Source organism: Triturus cristatus, chromosome 4_2, assembly GCF_964204655.1.
Source record: "Triturus cristatus chromosome 4_2, aTriCri1.1, whole genome shotgun sequence".
Classification (NCBI taxonomy): domain Eukaryota; kingdom Metazoa; phylum Chordata; class Amphibia; order Caudata; family Salamandridae; genus Triturus; species Triturus cristatus.
In genome coordinates, this window is record NC_140586.1 from 170,011,151 (window position 1) to 170,036,956 (window position 25,806).

The window sequence follows — 25,806 nt, forward strand, 5'->3', positions numbered from 1 at the left end:
TATACTGTAGACCAAATAAGAGAAAATTTGGAAAAAAAGAAGGGACAAAAAGAGACACAACATATACGACAGTACACTTCTTTGTAGTTCGTGAACTAATCCATAGACAAAATCAAAGACAGGCATATGATTAGTACAAACTTCCTTATCAATTATGCCAGCATGTTGAATGTATTTTGTTTATCCAATGTGTCGAAGCGTTTCAGCGGTGTAATATGAATAATGACCACCTTTTTCAAGACAGAATTTCTATGTCCCTCTTTGGAACCCTTGTCAATTTAACCTATGTTCCAACACACAAGTATTACTAATCAAAAACATTGCATAATGGTTGTCAAACATTCATGTACTACAGTGTTTACTCTTTTAAAAAACATATTTGAATTATTTTTTTAAAACCTATAATTCATTATCATTAAAACTATACAGTGTGGCGCCACAACTTAAAAGAATAAGTAACCCACCCCCTCAAAAATTAAACATGTACGGACAACATATACCATACAACCAACCGTCATATCTATCATTCAGAATAAGATATCTAAATATTATTCATTCTAACAGATTATATAAAAAAGGGTTTGGGCAAAATGTCCCCTATGGTCAACCAATCACTCACATTCATATCATATTATAGCTAGTGGGTGATACTTATATGTTGCCACCATACCCCATGATTTTTCAAACCAGAACCCTCACTCACCAAATAAGACTCTTAGGGTTGTCTTAATCAATTGTGGAATCCTTATGGGTAAGTTAATCCTTCGCTGGGCCTTATGGATCCATTCCCGCAATGAAGGAGTCCAACTGTATATATTCTATATTAAAAAAAAGGGGATTCATTATTCTCAGCCCTTTGTCATTTTAATACATTGATTAGTGTAGTTCTTATATCTTTACTGAAAAAACAAGAGTTATACAATCACTTTAAATAGATCTCCAACTACCGTAGCAATATAATCCATACTCTTGAGTTAACTGAAGCTATTAATCAATGTTAATGTCAATAGTTATTAGAAAACTAGCGTAACCCTACCACTTGCTTTAGGTAGTTGATTAAAATAGGCGTATCGGCACTATCACCAACTGCGAGTGTGTTCCCAATCACTCGTATATTGGGACTGTCGGTCTCCTAGGAGACCAATCTCACTAGATAAAGAAAAATAAGATGACATCAAGACGCTTATACACGGTAAACTGTCTCTATTTTAATATATTGCATACACTTGTCACTTAAATCGTAAATAGCGAACTGATCTAGACCTAAACAGTCATTACCTGAACTCCGTGCAAATTCCACTATCCGTATGGCCTAACTTTTAGCTTCGTACTGAGCTTCCGAACATTAGGGACCGGCTTAAATGTCCATCAGTGTGGCGCACGTATCCCTACTAATAAGTACTTCCTGTTTCCAACAAGTGGTGTTAAATAGATCCTGACACTCGTATATAAAACTGGGGCGACCATCTTAGAGTGGAGTATGGAGTATTCCTTGCAATCCCGCCTACCTTAATGGAAACCACACTAAAAAACAAAACATGTTTGATAAATAATAGAAGTTGATTAACCCCTTCTGTGCTCATGACGGAATGGTTCCATCATGAGCACAATTGCAAGTGCACTCATAACTTTTTACTCGGAAGAACAAGGGGTGGTAGGACATTTGTGCCGGCACGGTGATCCCACTAAAAATAGTGCGGCAAAAGTGATTATTTCAGTTAAATTTGAGGTTTGCAGAGGATTCTGGGTAGGAAAACGTTCGGGGGTCCATGCAAGCCATACTTCCCTGTACTCCCCCGGGTGTCTCGTTTTCAGAAATGTGTGAGTTTGGTAGGTTTCCCTAGATGGTTGCCGAGCCTGGGGCCAAAAACTCAGATGATCCCCCTTGCAAAACCAGGTAGTTTTGTGAGAGGTAATTTTGATGTCTCCTCAATAAGTTTTGTGCCCTTGCCTGTCCCTGGTACTTGGGCCACCCACACGAGTGAGGTACCATTTTTATCAGGAGACCTGGGGAACGCTGGGTGGTAGGAAATGTGTGTCAGCCAGTGATCCCACAACTTTCCCACACAGAAATTTGAGAAAGAAGTCATTTTTTTCAGCTAAATTTGAGGTTTGCCGGGGATTCTGGGTTGGAAAATGTTGGGGGGGTCCAAGTAAGCCATACCTCTCAGGACTCCCCCTGTGTCTAGTTTTCAGAAATATGTGGCTTTGGTAGGTTTCCCTAGATGACTGCCGAGTCCGGGGCCAAAAACCCAGGTGACCCCCTTGCAAAACCAGGTCATTTTGTGATAGGTAATGGTGATGGCTCCACAATAAGTTGACCCTTCCCTGCAGCAGGAACTTGGCCCACCCACACGAGTGAGGTACCATTTTCATCGGGAGACTTTGGAGAATGCTGGGTGGATGGAATTTTGTGTATCCACACAGATTCAAAAACGTTGCATCACAGAAATGTGAGGAAAATTTGTTTTTTGTTAAGCAAAATTTGAGGTTTGCAAGGGATTCTGGGTTACACAGTCTGTTTAGAGCCAGATAAGTCACCCCCTCCTGGATTCCCCTGGGTGTCTACTTTTGAAAAATGTATTGGTTTGCTAGGTTTCCCTAGGTGTCGGCAGAGCTAGGGCTCAAAATCTACAGCTAGGCACTTTGCAAAAAAAGGTTCAGTTTTCACTGTAAATATGTGGTGTGTCCACGTTGCGTTTTGGGCCGTTTCCTGTCGCGGGTACTAGGCCTACCCACACAAGTGAGGTACCATTTTATCGGAAGACTTTGGGGAATGCAGGGTGGGAGAAATTTTGTGGATCCACACAGATTCCAGAACTTTCCATCACAGAAATGTGAGGAATTTGTTTTTTTACAAAGTTTGAGGTTTGCAAGGGATTCTGGGTAACAGAACCTGGTGAACACACCAAGACAAGTCACCCTATCCTAGATTCCACTGGGTGTCTAGTTTTAAAAAATGTATAGGGTTGCTAGGTTTCCTACGGTGCCGGCTGAGCTAAGGTTCAAAATCCCAGCTAGGCTCTCTGCAAAAAAAGGGTCTGTTTTCACAGTAAAAATGTGGAGTATCCACGTTGCGTTTTGGGCCATTTCCTGTCGTGGACACTAGGCTTACCCACACAAGTGAGGTACCACTTTTATCGGGAGACTTAGGGGAATACAGAATTGTAGAGCAACTTATATTACCTATTGAGGGAGTGCTTGGTGATCCATACACGAGGGGCAGGCTACCTACCTGAATACCGCGACGGAGCATGAGGGGACAGACGCATTTTTCCCTGTGCTGGGGTGCTTGCTGCCTTTCGTTTTGCCACCGCTGCTGCTGCAGACTTGCCGCCACACGTAGGGAGTACAGGACTACGACTCCCAAGACTCTCTGTGGCTCCGCCCCCACCCGGCAGCACTTCCGCGCCCGGAGGCGCTAAATTCAATCGGCTCCCTCTGTGGAGCGGGAGTGCTTGGTGATCCATACACGAGGGGCAGGCTACCTACCTGAATACCGCGACGGAGCGTGAGGGGACAGACGCATTTTTCCCTGTGCTGGGGTGCTTGCTGCCTTTCGTTTTGCCACCGCTGCTGCTGCAGACTTGCCGCCACACGTAGGGAGTACAGGACTACGACTCCCAAGACTCTCTGTGGCTCCGCCCCCACCCGGCAGCACTTCCGCGCCCGGAGGCGCTAAATTCAATCGGCTCCCTCTGTGGAGCGGGAGTGCTTGGTGATCCATACACGAGGGGCAGGCTACCTACCTGAATACCGCGACGGAGCGTGAGGGGACAGACGCATTTTTCCCTGTGCTGGGGTGCTTGCTGCCTTTCGTTTTGCCACCGCTGCTGCCGCAGACTTGCTGCCACACGTAGGGAGTACAGGACTATGACTCCCAAGACTCTCTGTGGCTCCGCCCCCACCCGGCAGCACTTCCGCACCCGGAGGCGCTAAATTCAATCGGCTCCCTCGGTGGAGCGGGACGCGCGCGGGCGGCGCCGGGCTAAGCCCGGGCAAAGGGCGGGCCCTCTACGGCCCTCATCGGCAGGAGGAGGCAGGGGCAGGGCCAGAAATGCTACAGGATTCATTCCCATTATCATTCCTCAAGTAAGCCTAGCCTATATAAGATCTTACTTACAGTTGTACTTGCGTTCTTCCCTAATATTTGTTATATTATAAGCTATGCCTAAAAAACTTGCTGGAGCTCAACAAAACAAGATTAACAATTATCTTGTTCAGACTGTACAGAAGATTAATATGCAAAGGAGGGAGTCATTGGGGCTGAGCCAATCTCCTGATTTGCTTTGTCCGTCACCACCCACACTTGTTATTACTTTGACTGATGAAACTATCACGCAAGATGTTTATAGTGCAGCCACGATTGTTGACATTGCTTCCCAAGTCATACCTGGCACTCCGGATAATGTAACCCCGGCTTCTGAGGGTTTGCCCGTTGAGGGCATTGCAGATAACTACAATGATAATGATTCTGACCAAGATACACAGTCTCAGGTCTCTGCTCTCGACCAATATTCTATAGGTCATGCAGTCAGACCTAAGCGACAATGTACAAAGATTCCTCTAAAGCGGGGTGGTTTACGCTCAGGGACAAAACGGAAGAGGGCTACTACCCCAAAATGCATACAAGTGACTCACGCTGAGGATCATCCTATCTGTTCTATTGAAGAAGTCCTTCTTGATAAAATTGCAGATCTTATTGAGATTAAAATCAACATCATTGTTAAACCTCTCATATCTAAGATTGACAAACTGCAAGCAGAGGTTAAGAAGCTGGGTGGTCTCCAAAATACAGTCGCAAGTGGCATTGAAAATATAACTACGTTAGTTTCTCATTTGGGCAATAATTCTAGGGGAGTTGTTGCCGGAAGCGATTTGGGTGATGGAGAAGGAATAGAACTGCTTGGGGAGAATCCATCACCATCAACTTTGACTGCTATCATTGAGGGCTCTACGCTACCATGTCCTCCAACAAACCCAACCCCTTCGGCTAATATTCCCCCAGTGCAAACACAAGTACAAGCCCAAACTTTTACTACGGATCCTCTGCAATTTATTGTTGAAGCCACACCTGTGGTTTTAGTCCTCGCAAATGTCCCTCCGCTGGAAAGAGGCATGGCGGAAAGTTCTAATTCACTGTGTAGCAAAGCCCTACACTGGCTAACTAGTAATATGCGGCTAGCTCCAGGGGGACAGCATCATCTAGTAAGTGTAATTAAATCAGCAACTAGGGTTCCCTGGCTGGGAAATCGGCCCAAAAAATTTAAAGGTGACTGTGTGGCTGTGAGCTTTTCAAATCAATACGTTCTTCCCAATATTCTTGCAAACATCTTTCCTCCCCAACGAAGACAAGGCACCGTGGTCCCCCTCACTTTGAAATTCTTTTATGGGGAACAGCAGAACGTATCTATCCCAAGGACTCCTGCCCCAGGGTGGAATACCAATTGGGATTCTCACTTCAGATGGGGACAAGACTTAAGGAACAACGCACCAGTTCATCGTCATCAACCCTTTATGCTTAACCCTGTTACACAGCCCTTAGAACTGTTTAACCGCTTTGCGCCACTATCTTTTATGGACCAAAATGATTGACTTTTGCCAAGTCAAGACAATGATGTGGAGGGACCACACCCTGCTCTTGGTTTGTCAGCTCAGTCCTCTGCAGGCGCCAAGGTCTGCAGAATTATGAGCTGGAATATTGCTGGGCTTAGAACCAAATTTAAAGATAAGAACTGGTTGGACAAAATCAGGAATTATGATATTCTTGCTTTTCAGGAAACTTGGGAAACGTTAGATTGCTTGGCCCTAGATGGCTATTCTCATTTTTCTGTACCTGCAGACCCCAGTAAAGCAGGAAGAGCAAGGGGCGGGTTGGCTGTATATATTTCACTTGACGTCAAAGGTAAACCTAGACATATTAAGTCTAAATCTAAAAATTGCTTAGTGGTTGAACTGACTTCATCAAATTGTAATTCTATTTTACTCGTTAATTTTTATAATTCCCCGGCCAGTCAATTTCCTAACGAGCACTTGCTATCCCTAGAGGATCTCTTATCCACTCACATTGAGAACAGTTGTTATGGGAACGAGGTGATCCTTATGGGGGATTTTAACATTCATCCTTGCCAGGCGGGTTGTCAGAGGGAAGCTGAGAATTTTTTTTCTTATTCCTCCTCGCCGCATTTTGAACACACACCAAGCGGAGAGGTTTTGGAATTGCTCTTGGCTACCCTCAACCTTCATGAATCATGTACCTGCTCAAATGATCTGAGGTTACCGACATATGTGGGTAATGACTCCGGCACAATTATTGATTATATTTTTGTATCTTTAAGAGTTCTACCTGAAATACTTGCTTATAAGGTAGAAACTTCTGTTTTTAGTGATCACAATCCTGTGATTTTAGAGGTTTTAGCTCAAGGAGTCCTGGGAAATAGGAAGATGGACACACTGTGTGTGACAGATCTTGTGCTAAGTGATCAAAACCGGAGGCTCAAATGGGATCAAGTTACTCCAATAATCTTTTTACAGGAAACTATGGCCAAAGTCGCCGGCGAAATTGCCATCTGTTTAGACAACAAAAACCCTAGTGTCACTATGGTCGAGGCCTTTAGTGTTATTTGCCATCAAGTCAACTTAGATTTGACTGTAAAGGCAAAGTTTAATAAACCAAAGGGCCCCAAATGGTTTGATACAAACTGTTCTAAGGCCCATTCAACTCTTCTTAAGGCCCTAAAGCTTAAACCTAGAGACAGAGTGTTGATAGCGTTTTTGAGGAAACAATATAACCTAGCTATCAGGAAGAGGAAATCTGAGATAATAGACGAGGCCTGGAATGATTTGCTACTGCCCGAGATACAGAAAGATAGTGCTAAATTTTGGGCAGTTATAAATCACCCATATTTTGTGGGATTAGATAATCAGAGAGCTGACTGCATTGTCCCAGATGAACAGTGGGTGACACATTTTAGCAATATCTATAGTCATACTTATACCACTACAGAATGCGAAACACCTCTCCTAAAACCGTTAACTCACATCTCTCCCTTTACTCAGGAAGAGGTGAAACAAGCTATTAAAGACACACTCTGTAAAAAGGCACCGGGGCCAGATGGGGTCCCTGCAGACTTTTTTAAGAGCGCTCCTGAACTTAGCTCAAAAATTTTAACTAATATTTTTAATGCTACAAGGGAATTTATTTTCCCCTCTAGCTGGGCAAATTCGACCATTGTGCCAATCTTCAAGAAAGGACAGAGGACAGACCCGGCCTGTTATAGGCCAATCTCTCTTATTGACTCGAGTGTTAAAATCTTGGGGAGAGTCCTCTTAGATTGACCCTGATTTTAGAAAGTAAGGGTATTTTATCTAATGCACAATATGGCTTTAGAGCCAATAGAGGAACCTTAGATCAGTGCCTAAACCTAGAATTAATTTTAAATAAATATGTAATCGCCAGGGGGGGCTCATTGTACATGGCCTTTATGGACCTCTCCTCAGCTTTTGACCTGGTCAACAGGTCAAGGCTGTGGGAGATCCTCTTGGCCATGGGCCTTGACCCCCCTTTGGTTGAATACTTAGCTGAGTTACATAAGGATCTTATGACTTCAGTTAGAGTCACTAGGGAAGGAAGATGTACTTGTCATTTTAGGTCAGAGAGGGGGGTTAGGCAAGGGTGTATACTTGCCCCCCTCCTCTTCACCTTATACATTAATGACCTTGAGGCAGTAATGTCAACATCCCATAGTGACATCCCGCGTGCAGGTGAGACAAAGATACCTGTCCTCCTGTACGCGGATGATGCTGTTCTTTTAGCACGCTCTGGAGTTGCGTTGAACAAACTTCTTTTATCTTTTGGAGCTTTTATGTCATCACTGGACATGAAAATTAATACAGAAAAATCACATGTAATGATTGCTGGACCTGCAGGTAGGAAAAGAAAGTCGCTAACATTTTACTGTGCGGGGAAGGAGGTTAAGAGAGTCCCTTCTTTTCCATACCTAGGTGTGACTTTTGATGAAAAGGGCACTTGGGGCCCCCAGCTTTTGGTCAAAAGCAGCGCTGTTGCTAGAGCGGCCGCAGGGCTGCTAGGTTTTGCTAAAAAACTGGGCGCCCGTCCCATGGAAAGCATCATTAAAGTTTATAAAGCAAAATGTTTGTCAGTCGCCCAGTACGGCTCTGTCATCTGGGGATATACTAGCTCTGCTAAAATACAGAACGTAGAAAACAAATTTTTGAGATCTCTGCTTTCTGTTCCCCAATCAACCCCGACCTTTACATTGCATACAGAGTTAGGCTTGGGCTATATATCTGACACTCTAAAACTAGCCCCAGTGATTGGCTGGTTAAAAACCTGGCTCAACCAGGAGCTTACTCTAAATCATATTATTTTAAAAGATTGTTTAGCCCTGGACAGAGCCCTTAATATCCCATGGGTAAGATATGTGAAAACTCAGCTTATTTTAGCAGGCCGCCCGGAGCTCTTCTCATCTCCAGATGGAATAACCCATGAAGATCTAAAATCAGTCAAAAATATTCTGACAAATCTATATGCCCTGGAGAGGGAAGCAATAGAGCTAAAAAAAACCATGGTAAGGAAACACTGTATGCTTTCCTCTGTTCCAGGAATGGAATCATACCTCTTTTTGGTAACAAATCCTTACCATCGCTTTCTCCTAACGAGATTTCGTTTTGATTTAATTCATTTTATACTGGGCAATTTCAGAACCTGGACTAGACCTGATGATGCTGAACCATGTGACTGCGATCATTTTTCAACACAGGACACGATGCATTTCATTATGTTTTGCGGTCATTATATTGAGATCAGAAAAAGATATTTGTTCCCTATTTTACGTAATCAGGGCTTTATTCAGGTAAAACCAGCCCTGTTGTTTTTGCAACTTCTTCCTAACATGAAAGTAGCTTTTTCTGTCGCTAGTTTTCTAGTTGCAGGAGCACGTTTAAATAAGCATCGCACAAGGTGTAGGAGAGTAGGGTCTGCAATCCTATGATCACCCAGATATTTTGCTTTTGCTTCATTGGTTTACGACTTTCTCCGGCTGTGGGCCTGCCAATCAGACCCACAGCCTAGCTGTTCTCTCTCGAAATTAACACACATGTACATTAGGTGCATCCACTAATTGGAACTGGGCCGCCTTGTCAGTCCCTGTCTCGGCATACCACAGGTATCCAGGGCATCGGTGTACCCAGGGCCTACCAGGGGCTGAAGCATGTATTATGCCACCCCTGGAAGGGCCGCCCAAATCTGACACAACTGGCTGCACGACAGCTGGGGCCACGTGGTGTAATCACCCGTTGCTGTAGGTGTAGTATTCCCACACCTAAACCCTAAAATGGACACATGGATTCCTATCAGTCACTCCTATGGCAGGCCTTATCAATCCTGAAGGCAGAGTGCAGGGAATCATGTGGGACGGTGCTCTGGCGCGAGCTGAGCCCGTCGACGGCTTGCGGAACCAAGTCCTAATAGCCGTTCCATGGTGACGCGGGCCAACTACTTTTAATGCATTATAATCCTTGCGGTTATTTGCTAACTTTGGCATCGCATCACCTACACATGTCGAGTAAGGTGTCATACGAATGGGAATACGAACCCCTCGCCAGTCCTGGCGACGGGGTTAGCATTCCCCCCTTTTAGAGGGACACGACATGGAAGTAACCTTGAACCCCGGTTAAAGTTGACTCAAGCCTCAGCATCACAAAATGGATGCTGCCACCAGACACAAGTCTGACCTCCTGCTGCTGGGGGACCTTCCAGCAAGGGGAGCTTGGACAAAGGGTTTCCTGTCGAGGGCGGTGTTAGCACCATCCCAGACAGGGTTTGTGTATCCCAGGTAGGCAGGGCTGAAAGGAAGGTGATTGCAAGTGGCACCCCGGTGCTCACTGTGCATAGCCCGGCTCAAACCAGTTTCGGGGGCACACCAGCCCCTGAGCTGGCGCGAAGCCGGACAAAGGATAGGGGTGTAACCACCCCCCTCCTGGCTCCACCCATAGGTAGAACCTAGTCACGGGCCAGCCCCTTTTCTTAGAATAAAGGTAGGAGCGAGTCCCCTTCCCAAATTGGATAATCAGATAATCGGATAACTCCGAATCACGAACCACTTTCCACGAAAGGAACTCTTGACTATTTCTGAAGACTCTCCCTTGTGGCTAAGGAGTAGCCACCCTGCACCAGCAGGCACCACCTAAGCGCTTGCGGTTTGCTGTACGTCTCCTACGGATCAAGACTGCCCAGCTCGACGAGACCCGAGTTCCCTGCCATCTCTGACCTTTTACCTACCTCATCAGCTCAGCTGAGAGTCGTAGGTGTGACGAGACCTGCGGGACCGGCTATCTTCAGAACCTGCACGACACTTATCTAGCACGCCCACCGAGGGACCCTCGAGTGAGTGCACCTAGGGTTTGAGAAGCCCTAAACCCCGAGCAGCTCCAGCATCGAAGTCTGTCTCCCCAGCATCCACGAGATCTGCGTGGGGGCCCTTCCGCTTCTTGCTGTTCCCCGCGTTGTCCGACCACTTGCCGACCGGCTTGTGGCCCTCTTCACGACGCTCCAAGATTATTTGCATCACCGGTCTGGTTGCTCCAGACTGGCTCTTGCTCCCCTTCAACAGAGGAGTACCACGGACCCTCCTGGTCCACTCCCGACGCCATCTTGACTCCCCCGCTTGGGTTGCCACTGCCAAGATCCGCTGCCCCTTCCTGGGCCCAGCATCATCGACAGCAGACACCTTCGTGGGACAGCTCGCCCTCCATCCTGGTCGCCGCCGCGCCTCCTTGTCCGAGGAACAGCCGAGTCCGGCGTCACCCACTCACCTGGTCGAGGTGACTTCAGCCGGTACCCCCCTGGTACCCACACGATCGCTGGCTAGCGGTTGAGAACTGAGTCCCCTCTGCTTTCAGGTTTCCTTCATCACCGATCCAGGCTTGGATCGCTCTGAATATCGTCACTGGTCGCCTGCCAGCAACTTCTTCTTTCAGGCTCCTGAGACTACACGAGGACTCCCGACATCTTGCCGAACTTCACGCAGCCGCAGCCTCCGGGCTAGGTAACTCGAGCATCTCGGTGCTCCATCGCAGGTTCGCTCTACAAGTGTCCAGTTCCTTTTTCGTTTAGTCCCACTGATCGGAACACTCCGGAATCAGTACTTCCAGACTCTAACCATTCGCATTTCACTGTTAGTGTAGATGGTTTCTCGTGCCCCTCGGGCATTTGTGTAAATTGTGCAACTGAAGTATTTTCCTAAGAGTTTGGTAGTGTGCTTAGCTCCCTGACTCATAAAGAGCCAGGGTAGTCTTGTTATAAATAAATATCCTATTTTCATAACAACTTGTGTGGTGTCCTTTCACTTGGTGTTCAAGGGGTATATGTGATGGTAAACAGCTGGCTTAACACGCCCTCTAGAGTTTATCCTAAGACTGCTCGTATCCACGCTACTAGGATAGCTGGTCTATAAGGTTGACTTGCAACCAATCATCAATAAGGGTCGTTTGGAATGATACACAGTGATCACTAGAATAGTGAGCACTACATATCAGGCCAACTTCTCACATTGGTGAGCAGCGGTTGGGATTTGAGCTTGCTGTTGGTTTACCACACACGTATCCTAAGAATATCGCAGTGAAAGATCACATAAGTACCCAGGTACATATAACTTAACTTAGAATACTCCGAGTTCTACTGAACCGGCTGTTGTACTGTAACAGGGCTTAGCACACCCTGACTACAACTCTTAGCAAGGGATCAGTAGGTAAACCCATAGTGTAGGTAGGTGCAACACTTACACCTCACTAGAAAAGCATGTCGGTCCACGGAGAGTCTGCAGGGACTCCCTTAGTGGTCAGTGACCCTCCACAGGTCGTGTCACGATATGCAACTCTTAGCTTCAAGGAGATGAGACAACTGTGTGCCTCCAGGAAGCTAAACCAGGGTTCTAACCCTACCATCGCAATACTGATAGGTCTCTTAGAGGCGTACGATGCTAGGAGGTCCTCTAACCCAGGTCCCCCCAGTGCAGATGGGAACATGCCTCCCTTAGAGGGAACCCTCGGTGACCCAGACCTCGACCTCCACGCAGAGGAGGAGGACGAGGACGAGGACGAGTTATCGGGAGACGAGGCAGACAAAGGTCCAGTGGTAGTCGGCAGGCTTACAAGGACCAACTTAAGCAGGCATGAGAATGGAACTGGGGGAGCCCCGGGCCCACGCTCAAGCAGGCTTAACCTTGGGAACGGACGAGCTAGGTCTCTCTCCAGAGGCTCTGGCAGATCGGTTCATACACATGTCTCTCAGGCATCTTCTCAGAGAGGAATGACTTCCCCTCAGAGGAGGGAGCATGAAGCGAAGATGCGGGAGGTCAATCTGAGGATCGAGCGGGAAGAACTTGCCCTCGCCAAAGAAAGACTTGCCCTAGCCCGAGAGCAGAAATTAAGTGGGTTAGATCCCACTGGTGGCAGCATTCTCAATAGAGAGAAAGACAGGGGTATAGACACTAGACACCTGAGTAAAATAGTGCCCCCCTTTAAACAAGGGGACGACATCCACAAGTGGATAACTGCCTTGGAGAGGGCCTGCACTGTCCAGTGCGTCCCCCCAAGTCAGTGGGCAGCTATACTGTGGCTTTCCTTTGAAGGTAAAGGAAGGGACAAGCTCCTCACTACAAGAGCTGAGGATGCTAACAACTACCAAGTCCTGAAGAACACACTGATTGATGGGTTCGGCTTAACCACGGAACAGTACCGGGTGCTGTTCCGGGACACCCAGAAAATTCAGTCTCAGGATTGGGCTGACTTTGTCGATTGTGCCACTAAGGCTTTGGAAGGCTGGTTGCTGGGTAGCAAGGTTACTGATTACACAGGGTTGTACAATCTTATCATGCGAGAACAGATTTTAAACAACTGTCAGAACCAATTGTTGCATCAGCACCTTGTCGACTCGGATCTGACCTCTCCCCAAGAATTGGGAAAGAAGGCAGACAGATGGGTCAGAACAAGGGTCAAGCAGAACCAGAATCAGAACCAGGGTGGTCAGAAGAAAGCAGACCAAAAGGGTAACAAGAACGAACAAAATGACCAGAAGTCTTCGACAGGTCCCCAACAAACCAAAGAGGGTGGGGGTCAGGCTTCACAGAAGAAGAAGACTCAAGAAGGCCAGTCAAAAAGGTGGTGCCAATACTGTAAAAGTAAGACTCACTGGTTTAGTGAGTGCACCAAGAAAGGAGGGCAAACTCCTGCCACTGCGGCCCCTAAGGCACCTGCGCCCCCTAGTACAGTCAGCAGTGGTAGTGCGCCTCCGAAGGCATTAGTTGGGTTAACCTTGGGAACCGAGGGGAGTGACGACTTAGTCGGCACGCTCACTCAGGCCGTCCTTGTCTGTACAGGGGATATGGATATGTCCCCTGATGCCAGTCCCAATACTTTGGGCAAATACAGACAGACACCTTTGATAAATGGAAAAGTGGCTCAGGCCTACAGGGACACGTGTGCCAGTGTCACCATGGTGACGCCTAACTTCGTGGACCCTGGACAGATCATGCTAGGTACCAGTTACCTAGTGACCAATGCCAGCAACGTCACTACCAATCACAGTATGGCAGTTGTTGATTTCTCCTGGGGAGGGGTAAGTGGCCCGAAAAAGGTTGTGGTTAGTTCAGACCTCCCCGTAGAATGTCTGTTGGGCAATGATTTGGAAACGTCACAATGGTCAGAAGTGGAGCAGAGGACTCACATGGAGATGTTAGGCTTGCCAGCACATGTCCTTGCTGTGACCAGGTCACAGGCCAAAAGATGCCCCACTGAACAGGTGCTGGATCCTGGAAGAACGGACCAGACACCTTCCAAGAAAAGGAGCAGTAAGGGTAAGGCTCCGCCTTCCCCCTTGCCCCAGGTCGTGGATCAAGTCTCCGAGGAGGCTGACCTTAAAGAACTGAGGGAAACTGAGCCGCAAGAGCTTGAACCTGGTCAGGTTGAGTTTCTGGGCTCAGGGGGACCCTCCAGGGAAGACCTGGGGAAGGCACAGTTAGACTGCCCCTCACTTGAACCCCTCAGACAGCAGGCTGCTGCTGAGGCTGCAGGGAACGCCACAGGTACCCACAAAGTGTACTGGGACGATGGACTCCTGTACTCCGAGGCAAGAGACCCCAAACCTGGTGCGACCAGGAGGCTGGTCATCCCCTTGTCTCTGAGAGGTTTCCTTCTCACCTTGGCCCACGAGATTCCCCTTGCAGGTCACTTAGGCCAGAATAAGACTTGGGACAGAATTGTTCCACACTTTCACTGGCCCCACATGTCCGAAGATACGAAGGAGTTTTGCCGCTCCTGTGTCACTTGCCAAGCCAGTGGTAAGTCAGGTGGCACGACAAAGGCCCCTCTCATACCACTACCAGTGGTGGGGGTACCCTTTGAACGAGTGGGGATCGACATTGTCGGACCAATGGAACCCCAGACAGCATCAGGGCACAAGTTTATACTGGTGGTGGTGGACCACGCCACCAGGTATCATGAAGCTATTCCCCTTAGGACCACTACAGCACCTGTGGTGGCACGGGCCCTACTTGGAGTGTTCTCCAGAGTGGGCTTCCCTAAGGAGGTCGTCTCAGACAGAGGTGCAAACTTCATGTCGGGATATCTGACTGCTATGTGGAAGGAATGTGGTGTCAACTACAAGTTCACCACACCCTATCACCCACAATGCAATGGGCTTGTTGAGAGATTCAACAGGACCCTAAAAGGGATGATTCACGGACTACCTGAAAAGCTTCGGCGGAGATGGGATGTCCTGATACCCTGCCTCTTGTTCGCCTACAGAGAGGTCCCGCAGAAGGGGGTTGGCTACAGCCCTTTTGAGCTTCTGTTCGGACATCCTGTAAGGGGACCCCTTTGTTTGGTAAAGGAAGGATGGGAGAGACCTCTCAGAAAGCCGGCATCAAACATTGTGGACTATGTGCTCGGTCTCCGCTCGCGGATGGCAGAGTACATGGAAAAGGCGTCTAAAAACCTGGAGGCGAGCCAAGAATTACAGAAAGCTTGGCACGACCAAAAGGCTGTCCTGACTGTGTACCAGCCTGGACAGAAGGTGTGGGTGCTGGAGCCAGTGGCCCCAGCAGCACTCAAAGACAAATGGTCTGGGCCCCACACGATCATTGAGCAAAAGGGAGAGGTCACCTACTTGGTAGACCTGGGAACTCCCCGGAGCCCCCACAGGGTGCTCCATGTAAACAGGCTCAAGGCATATGTCGACAGGGAGGGCATGGGCTTGCTCATGGCCACAGATGAGGGACAGGAGGAGGAGAGTGACCCTCTCCCAGACCTGCTCTCTCAGAACCCTGACGATGGATCAGTAGATGGTGTTGTCTTTTGTGGCAGCCTCTCTGGACATCAACAAGAGGATTGTAAACAGGTTCTTCAATCCTTTCGACATATGTTCTCTCTGACACCCAGTCAGACCAAGTGGTGTACCCATGAGGTCGACACTGGGGACAGTCTGCCCGTAAAGAGTAAAATCTATCGGCAACCTGATCATGTCAGAGACTGCATCAAGACAGAGGTGCAGAAAATGTTGGAGCTGGGAGTCATTGAACCCTCGGACAGCCCCTGGGCTATTCCCGTAGTGCTCGTGCCGAAACCTCACACCCAGGGCGGTAAGAAAGAGATGAGGTTTTGCGTGGACTACAGAGGTCTCAATGCGGTCACTAAGACTGACGCCCACCCGATACCAAGAGCAGACGAACTTATCGACCGGTTGGCCTCGGCCAACTACTTAAGTACGTTTGACCTGACAGCTGGGTATTGGCAAATCAGGTTAGCTGAGGAGGCCAAGCCCAAAACAGCATTTTCTACCCCGGGTGGGCATTATCAGTTCGTGGTAATGCCCTTTGGTTTGAAAAATGCACCTGCCACCTTCCAAAGGCTGGTGAATCGAGTTCTCACTGGGTTGGACGACTTCTGTGCGGCGTATCTGGACGATATCGCTGTCTTTAGCTCCACCTGGGAGGATCACCTGGTCCACCTGAGGAAAGTGTTAGAGGCCCTGCAGAAGGCAGGCCTCACTATCAAGGCCACCAAGTGCCAGATAGGGCAGACACAGGTTGTATACCTGGGCCACCTTGTAGGTGGAGGCCAGGTTCAACCATTGGAGAGCAAAATACAGGCCATCCAGGACTGAGCTCCTCCAACCACCCAGACTCAGGTTCGAGCTTTCTTGGGCCTGACTGGTTATTACCGGAAATTTGTCAGAAATTATGGATCCATTGTGACCCCGCTAAACGACCTGACAAGTAAAAAGATGCCAAAAAAAGTTCAGTGGACAGCAAGCTGTCAGAAGGCATTCGATGACCTAAAGCAGGCCATGTGCACAGCACCTATCCTAAAGAGTCCAGACTACTCCAAACCATTCATTGTCCAAACAGACGCTTCGGAGCTGGGTGTGGGAGCTGTTCTATCGCAACTGAATTTTGATGGTCATGACCAGCCCATAGCTTTTATTAGCAGGAGGCTGACCCCCAGAGAGAAGAATTGGTCAGCTATTGAGAGGGAGGCCTTTGCTGTGGTTTGGGCCCTGAAGAAGTTGAGGCCATACTTGTTTGGCACTCACTTCAAGATTCAGACCGACCATAAGCCCCTCTTGTGGCTAAATCAAATGAAGGGTGAAAACCCCAAACTACTTAGGTGGTCCATTTCCCTACAGGGGATGGACTTCACAGTGGAGCATAGACCTGGCACTGATCATGGCAATGCAGATGGGCTCTCCAGGTATTTCCACTTAGAGCAAGAAGACTCACCTGGTCAAGGTTAGCTTATTGTCCCAAAGTTTGGGGGGGGGTCATGTAGGAGAGTAGGGTCTGCAATCCTATGATCACCCAGATTTTTTGCTTTTGCTTCATTGGTTTACGACTTTCTCCGGCTGTGGGCCTGCCAATCAGACCCACAGCCTAGCTGTTCTCTCTCGAAATTAACACACATGTACATTAGGTGCATCCACTAATTGGAACTGGGCCGCCTTGTCAGTCCCTGTCTCGGCATACCACAGGTATCCAGGGCATCGGTGTACCCAGGGCCTACCAGGGGCTGAAGCATGTATTATGCCACCCCTGGAAGGGCCGCCCAAATCTGACACAACTGGCTGCACGACAGCTGGGGCCACGTGGTGTAATCACCCGTTGCTGTAGGTGTAGTATTCCCACACCTAAACCCTAAAATGGACACATGGATTCCTATCAGTCACTCCTATGGCAGGCCTTATCAATCCTGAAGGCAGAGTGCAGGGAATCATGTGGGACGGTGCTCTGGCGCGAGCTGAGCCCGTCGACGGCTTGCGGAACCAAGTCCTAATAGCCGTTCCATGGTGACGCGGGCCAACTACTTTTAATGCATTATAATCCTTGCGGTTATTTGCTAACTTTGGCATCGCATCACCTACACATGTCGAGTAAGGTGTCATACGAATGGGAATACGAACCCCTCGCCAGTCCTGGCGACGGGGTTAGCATTCCCCCCTTTTAGAGGGACACGACATGGAAGTAACCTTGAACCCCGGTTAAAGTTGACTCAAGCCTCAGCATCACAAAATGGATGCTGCCACCAGACACAAGTCTGACCTCCTGCTGCTGGGGGACCTTCCAGCAAGGGGAGCTTGGACAAAGGGTTTCCTGTCGAGGGCGGTGTTAGCACCATCCCAGACAGGGTTTGTGTATCCCAGGTAGGCAGGGCTGAAAGGAAGGTGATTGCAAGTGGCACCCCGGTGCTCACTGTGCATAGCCCGGCTCAAACCAGTTTCGGGGGCACACCAGCCCCTGAGCTGGCGCGAAGCCGGACAAAGGATAGGGGTGTAACCACCCCCCTCCTGGCTCCACCCATAGGTAGAACCTAGTCACGGGCCAGCCCCTTTTCTTAGAATAAAGGTAGGAGCGAGTCCCCTTCCCAAATTGGATAATCAGATAATCGGATAACTCCGAATCACGAACCACTTTCCACGAAAGGAACTCTTGACTATTTCTGAAGACTCTCCCTTGTGGCTAAGGAGTAGCCACCCTGCACCAGCAGGCACCACCTAAGCGCTTGCGGTTTGCTGTACGTCTCCTACAGATCAAGACTGCCCAGCTCGACGAGACCCGAGTTCCCTGCCATCTCTGACCTTTTACCTACCTCATCAGCTCAGCTGAGAGTCGTAGGTGTGACGAGACCTGCGGGACCGGCTATCTTCAGAACCTGCACGACACTTATCTAGCACGCCCACCGAGGGACCCTCGAGTGAGTGCACCCAGGGTTTGAGAAGCCCTAAACCCCGAGCAGCTCCAGCATCGAAGTCTGTCTCCCCAGCATCCACGAGATCTGCGTGGGGGCCCTTCCGCTTCTTGCTGTTCCCCGCGTTGTCCGACCACTTGCCGACCGGCTTGTGGCCCTCTTCACGACGCTCCAAGATTATTTGCATCACCGGTCTGGTTGCTCCAGACTGGCTCTTGCTCCCCTTCAACAGAGGAGTACCACGGACCCTCCTGGTCCACTCCCGACGCCATCTTGACTCCCCCGCTTGGGTTGCCACTGCCAAGATCCGCTGCCCCTTCCTGGGCCCAGCATCATCGACAGCAGACACCTTCGTGAGACAGCTCGCCCTCCATCCTGGTTGCCGCCGCGCCTCCTTGTCCGAGGAACAGCCGAGTCCGACGTCACCCACTCACCTGGTCGAGGTGACTTCAGCCGGTACCCCCCTGGTACCCACACGATCGCTGGCTAGCGGTTGAGAACTGAGTCCCCTCTGCTTTCAGGTTTCCTTCATCACCGATCCAGGCTTGGATCGCTCTGAATATCGTCACTGGTCGCCTGCCAGCAACTTCTTCTTTCAGGCTCCTGAGACTACACGAGGACTCCCGACATCTTGCCGAACTTCACGCAGCCGCAGCCTCCGGGCTAGGTAACTCGAGCATCTCGGTGCTCCATCGCAGGTTCGCTCTACAAGTGTCCAGTTCCTTTTTCGTTTAGTCCCACTGATCGGAACACTCCGGAATCAGTACTTCCAGACTCTAACCATTCGCATTTCACTGTTAGTGTAGATGGTTTTTCGTGCCCCTCGGGCATTTGTGTAAATTGTGCAACTGAAGTATTTTCCTAAGAGTTTGGTAGTGTGCTTAGCTCCCTGACTCATAAAGAGCCAGGGTAGTCTTGTTATAAATAAATATCCTATTTTCATAACAACTTGTGTGGTGTCCTTTCACTTGGTGTTCAAGGGGTATATGTGATGGTAAACAGCTGGCTTAACACGCCCTCTAGAGTTTAGCCTAAGACTGCTCGTATCCACGCTACTAGGATAGCTGGTCTATAAGGTTGACTTGCAACCAATCATCAATAAGGGTCGTTTGGAATGATACACAGTGATCACTAGAAAATTGAGCACTACATATCAGGCCAACTTCTCACACAAGGTACAGGCACTTTATCTCTGAAAAATGAATTTCCTCTTTTCTCATTTATTTGAATGAGTTATGTTTTATTAAACCCTTCTTTTTATCTTTTTTAAATATTTATGTATGTTTCACTGTAAAATCTAGTGTCTTTTTTAATGATTGTTTGTAAAATTTTGTGATCTGATGACATGGTGACATGTATTTTTGCTCATTCTTTTATGATTTTTAATAATCGAATAAAGATAATTGACTGACTGACTGACTATTGATTTTTGATGCATTTCTGCCTTCCAAATGTAACACAATGTGTAAAAAAGAAGTCACTCTGAAAAATGTTCTATCATTCACATGCTAGTATGGGTACCCACAATTTTGGAGATGTGCAAATAGCTACTGTTTCTAAACTCTATATTTTGTTCCCATTTCAGAAAACATAGGTGTCTTTCATACCGATTTTTCACTGTTTATATTTTCCCAAATAAATATCTATATACCTAGTACACAATAAAATAAAAATAAAAAACCATGGCAAGACGCTGTCTTGTTATTTTTCAGAGCCCTACCGCAGGGAAGTCTATTTTAGAAACACATAGCAATCACTCTAATCCATTGAAGAAAAGTATTCCCTACGGAGAACTATTACGTCTGAAAAGGAATTGTCACGAAAGAAATGAATAACACCAGAGAGCAGAAAGAGAAGGCGAATCAGGAATTTAGATTAATTAGTATTTTCTCCAATGAGGCACTAAACATAAGAAACATCATGCAACGTTACTGGCACATTTTACAAACGGATCCCGTAATTGGTAAGATTCTGCATGAATACCCCAAAATTACATACAGAAAGAGTCGTTCATTAAAAGATACTCTAGTACAAAGTCACTTTGAAACAATGTCCACTAATCCCAGAATTAGTGACGTGACAGGGTTCTTTCCTTGTACTAAGTACCAGGATGTCAGAGACCAACAGTGCTTAATTTGTGCCGGTGCTTTCCGGTGCTTAGCACCGGCACTTATTTTTCAGGGCCGGGTCTACACCTGAGTGCCAACACACATCGACTGCATGTCATGTGTCAAAAAAATATAATTGACTGCAGTGTTCACAATATGTCTCCCAAATCCCCAGTGAAGATTGCTGCTGACCCAATAATAAATCCATGCCAATTAGACTTCAGTGAAGTCAGTGTAATCGGTGATCGGGCCACTGACTGGGCTAGATTCGGTTCTGTGGGGCTGCGGCAGCCATGGCAGCGTACGTAAACCTTTTTAAAATTCTACGCTCCGGCGCACACACACACACACGAGTCACGATGCACAGGCACTTCAGAATGACGTCAGCAGCACTATTATTTGAAGCAGCGAGCGCGTTGCGCAGTGTACAGCAGCAAGGAAGTTACCCAGTAAGTAAACAAACCAACACTGCTTTATCTTTAGAGTGGTCACCGTGGTGGTTGGTATGAACCAACTCAGAGTCTGAGCAATCATGTCGCCGGCGCCGGGCACCGTGTGTAATCCCCGGGTCAAGAGGCTGGAAGGGCGGGGCCTTAACCCCTTTCTGAATACTTGTCTATCTATTCGTTGACTTACATCTGAAGTGCTGTTTATTCGTGTTATATTTCAGTATTTGAATACCTGTTCTCCCCAGTGGCTGGCAGCTCTGGGGTAGTGGTGCACTGGGGCCTGGGAAGGGGAGAGTGTGTGCCAAAGCTACAAGCAGGATTCATAGTGACCCTGGGCAAGTGGGCACCATGGAAACGGAAAAGAATAACATTTTCTTTAGTTGCTTGATAAAACTCCAGGGCGGGATAGGAAATCAGTAATATTGCCCTCCCTTCAACGTCCCCAGTAAAGCAGTTCTGTTGTTTAACCACACGCTGCAATGACGTGTCCAGAATATGCAGGATACATCTTCCTCTGTCAAGCATTTTGCTGTCACCCACAGGGGTAAAATACCCAATACCCATAGACCTATTTGAAGTTCTTTACGTAACTGCTAGATAAGGTGTTGGTGTTACATGTGGATTTTGTTTCCAACATTTGATTTTAGTTCAATTTTGCTTTTTCATGCAGTCAGTGCTAACAGTGCCCTTGATTTACCCAGGACATATTCTTGAGTTTGTTACATTCTTTGGCATACTTTGTTGACTCGAAGAGCTTGATAAAGAATATAGAATATTCAAACCGTCAATCAATTTTGATGTGACCTGGAAGCTTGGGTCACCAGACGACTGCATGGCTCCGAGACATCATAATTCCTGTTCCAGTCTCCTCTCTGTTGTTTAGCAAATTAATGTATTCTGGGAGTTGTAGGCAGTGCACTTGAACTAGATTTCCAACATACCCTGATAAATATGATCTGTTAAAGGGTGAAAAATGTATATTCTTGTGAAATAACAGTGCTTAATTTGAACCGGGCACTTGCTTTTCCTCATTAGATATTGACACAGCGGCTCCCGGCGAGAGCAAGTGAGGGGAAAAATACACAAACGGGAAAGGAGAAGTTAAATAAATATGGAGAAAAGTGACAAAGGGAGAATGCAGGTACCAACAACAGTGAGCTAAAGAAGCAGGTAGTGTCTGGGAGTAGATTAAAGAGGACTGAGATTAATTTTGGACTACGCAGTCTTGGTATTCAGTGCGTAGACATTTAATAGCACCATTCGAGGCCTTTGGAGCACAGCTGTGGGCACTCTCACTCATTTCGCCTACAGATTAAGCACTGGATAGGGTCACATGATCTCTTCGCCTGAGAGTCCTTCTGATGCTGTAGTCATATGGCCAAGATTGTCCTGGTATTTTGACACAGTTTATCTTAATTTAAGTTGTATATTGCTTTTGTTTCCATTACCTACTTAAACATCGTTATTGTACAGTGGGCCTGCTTCCTTGTAATGCCTGAACACAACTAAGAGGGACAAACAACTCAATTACTAAGCAGTTTACACTACACAGATGACTGTGTAAAATATGCATTAATTTTCCCTGTGTTATTACCAGAAAAATGCAGATCTTAGGCTCACAAGCATCGTTGAATTCCCTTTTCCATGTTGATGAATGTAGTTTTGACAATCTGGTCACCACACCCGTGTCAAAAATGGGGGCGGAGACAGAAAGTTGGCCCTCCGCTCCTCCTGTGATAATTAACTACTTATGCATATCCAGATTTTTTTTCATGTGTTTAACAGAACATGAGGAAAATGTATCCCTATGAACTCCTGTGGCTTCCTTACAGTCTATACTTTTCCTGTTAGTAGAAGTGTAATGGAACAATATATTTATTATTGAAAAAATGTAGAGGAATGGTTCTTATGTTGGAAATAGAAGTGTTCCTTTCTGGTTGTTATTCATACTCAGTTAAACATACAGAAGGGAAAGGACTGAGTAAAGGTGTCCTCACTTATCTCACTCCTTAGTGGGCATCCGCCTTGTCATTTTCCTCAAAACGCGCGATTTTTCAGCATTCCCTCGCCTACTATCTCACTTACATATTTCCTGGTTTGTGTATCAATTTATTGTTAAAAACTCCCGTTGTCTACACAATTGCCTCTGAGACCGCTTCTTTTTCTTTCTAGACGCACACCTCCTTCACCTCATCTCTTTACTATATCATCACATTCACGGAATGTTTGTCATGGCGTGACACTGTGTTTAACAAGTTAAGCATAAGATACACTCCTGAACTTTGACCGACACCTCTTCTGTTTAACAAGTTAAGCATAAGATACACTCCTGAACTTTGACCGACAACTCTTCTGTGTGGACATAGCTCAGTAAGATATGCTGTACCTGTCGAGATAGGTGAATATATGTGTGTGTGTGTGATCTGCAAGCTTCACACTTAGTTGAGGATGTGGGTGGGGCCAATACAGTAAGTGGGCGGAGCTGGCAGGAGTGGGTGTGGCCTCTGACAAAACATTTGAGCACCTGGACTTCCTATTTTACAAATTATGCACTGGAGACCAAGATCTATAACTAAATTTCTAACATGTTATAGCCCTTATTGTATTCACTGCCTGGTATGCCAGTGTAAATTAATTTACACTAATTTACATTGGCAGCACTATCCACCCAACTAAGCAGAGAATTTTAGAACATGTGAGGACAATAGAGAAAAATGATCCATTGTACCCAGTCGCAAGACATTTTGCTCAACATCATCAAGGTAATAGAAACGTATTACGTTTTTACTGCTTGGAACATTTTCCGTTGCATGAGAGAGAGGGAGACATTGTTTAAAACGAATGTGCTACAACGCATTCCATTACAACGCGGTCGTTAAAACAACTGCGTTGTTACAACTTGAACCATTACATCGCACGTCATTACAACGACTTGCTGTAGGGGGCAGAAGGTGTTGGATTTACAATCCAACACCTTCCCTGCTGTTGCACAAACTGGAGTAGGAATAGTAACTTATACTATTCCTAATTTCAGCGCGCCCCCTACAGCAAGTCGTTGTAACGACTTGCGATGTAATGGTTCGTGTTGTAACAATGCGGTCGTTGTACCGACCGCATTGTAATGGAATGCGTTGTAGCGCATTAGTTGTAAAGAGACATATTCGAGAGGTGGAGATAGAGAACTGAAGCTACGGAGACTTCAATCCAGATTTATCATAGACCTTCAAACAAGGGTGCCCAAAGGCCTCAATACAAAGAGGAACTAGCAATTCATCTAGGGTAAGAATAATGATGATATAGGTGATAATGAAATGTCCTCTATGTATTAACTTCTAATGTACATTGGATGACACCATGGAAATTGACTACGCATGCCCGCTATTTTTGATTTCATGTTTGATTAACGTTTTGTTGTCTGATGACTTAGCATTGACCTGAACTAACATAGGTATAAGCTCAAATAGAGCTTCATAATTATTCTAGAATGCTTTGAATTAAGCTTTGATGAGAATGATTTATTTTGGGAATGTGACACTGTATATACATTGAAAGATCAACTATATATTTGTATTGATCCCACAAAGGACACGTTCAAAAATGGCGTTGATCTACGAAAAATCGCTGGTCCGTTTGAAATATAATGAGCTCATACAGAGCTTGATAACTTAACAGAACTGTAAAGAATTGAATTAATTATGATTTGATGCTATGTCTCTTAGGTAATTATGTATGTAAACATATGAGAAATGCACTAAATATTATCTCAAGGGACATAAAGACACTCAAAGATGGCGTTGACCGATGAACCATCTCTTGAGATCTTTTTGAAATTGAAGTCCCTCTTCCAAGAAGTCCCTCTTCCATGTCAATTAATGTAATTGGACATCTTTATTTTTCAAATATAAACATGGCATAGCTGCAAACGCACTTTCAGTCGAAAAAGGCGCGAGTCGAAACGCATCCTGTTTGTTTAGAGACTCGGTAAATAAAACTGAGTTGTTTCATCTCTAACGTGAGTGCGGTCTCTTCATTTCTTGGAGTTTGGAGCTGGCTATTATTTCGTGGACCCACCGCCATGACATTGACCCGCACCCGTTCCTGACTGCTCAGTGCGTTTGTTGGTGGACCGGAGTTGTTATATATATATATATATATATTCACTGAAAAAACCATGGGTTTCACACACGTTATAGTTAGGAATTAGCATTTTTAAAAAACCTTAGAAATTCAATGAAAAAACCAAAGGTTTCACACACGTTATAGTTAGGAATTAGCATTTAAAAAACCTTAGAAATTAAATGAAAAAACCAAAGGTTTCACACATGTTATAGTTAGCTGGACATTTCACTCGTAAAAAACCAATGAAATTCCCTCGTTATAGTTAGTTCAGCTAACTATAACTCGCGCGCCCGCAATGCACTGCTGATGACGTCACATATTACATCACTCATGACATGGTCACTGACATCACTCATGACATCACTGATGACATCTCAAATGACATCACTGGTGACATCACTGATGACATCATCCAGTGAATGTGTGTTTTTCTGAAAATTAAATATGTTTTATATATGTATATCTCAAGGTCAATGGAAGAATAAATGGGTATATAAGTGTCTAAATGGATGATTTGTTTTTGAAAAATGTATTGTGTAACTGACTGATTAAGTGTATCATAGTGAATACATGGCTTACTGAGTAATGTTTAAATATGTAAATATCTGTATCAGTCTCTCACTTTGTGTATAAGTGGCTGCATGGGTTGGTGAGTAGCTTCATGGGTGTCTATATAGGTTATTAGTTGTTTTTTTGAGTATCAGTCTGAGTGTCTGCATGGTTCGGTGGGGGGTATTACGTAGTGCATAGGTGCATGAATGAGTGATTCACTCTTTGTATGTGTTGAAGACAGCATGTGTGCAGGACTGTATGGGTGGATGAGTGTGTGTATGGGTGTGTTAGTGAGTTAATGACTGTCTCAATAGTGT

The 25,806-nt window shown here is 46.5% G+C and overlaps 1 protein-coding gene across 10 annotated transcripts in view; it reads right to left on the reverse strand.

Moving 5' to 3' along the window:
• The window catches only part of STAT6 (signal transducer and activator of transcription 6), a 760,203-nt gene that overhangs the window by 488,413 nt on the left and 245,984 nt on the right, over nt 1-25,806 (reverse strand). For 7 of the 10 annotated variants that reach the window (XM_085600982.1, XM_085600983.1, XM_085600976.1 and 4 more), the window contains exon 2: nt 704-818. The exons of the other annotated variants lie outside the window; for them this stretch is intronic. The gene's annotated coding sequence lies outside the window, so the exon portion shown is untranslated. The remainder of the gene's footprint in view (nt 1-703; nt 819-25,806) is intronic. 10 annotated transcript variants of the gene reach the window in all.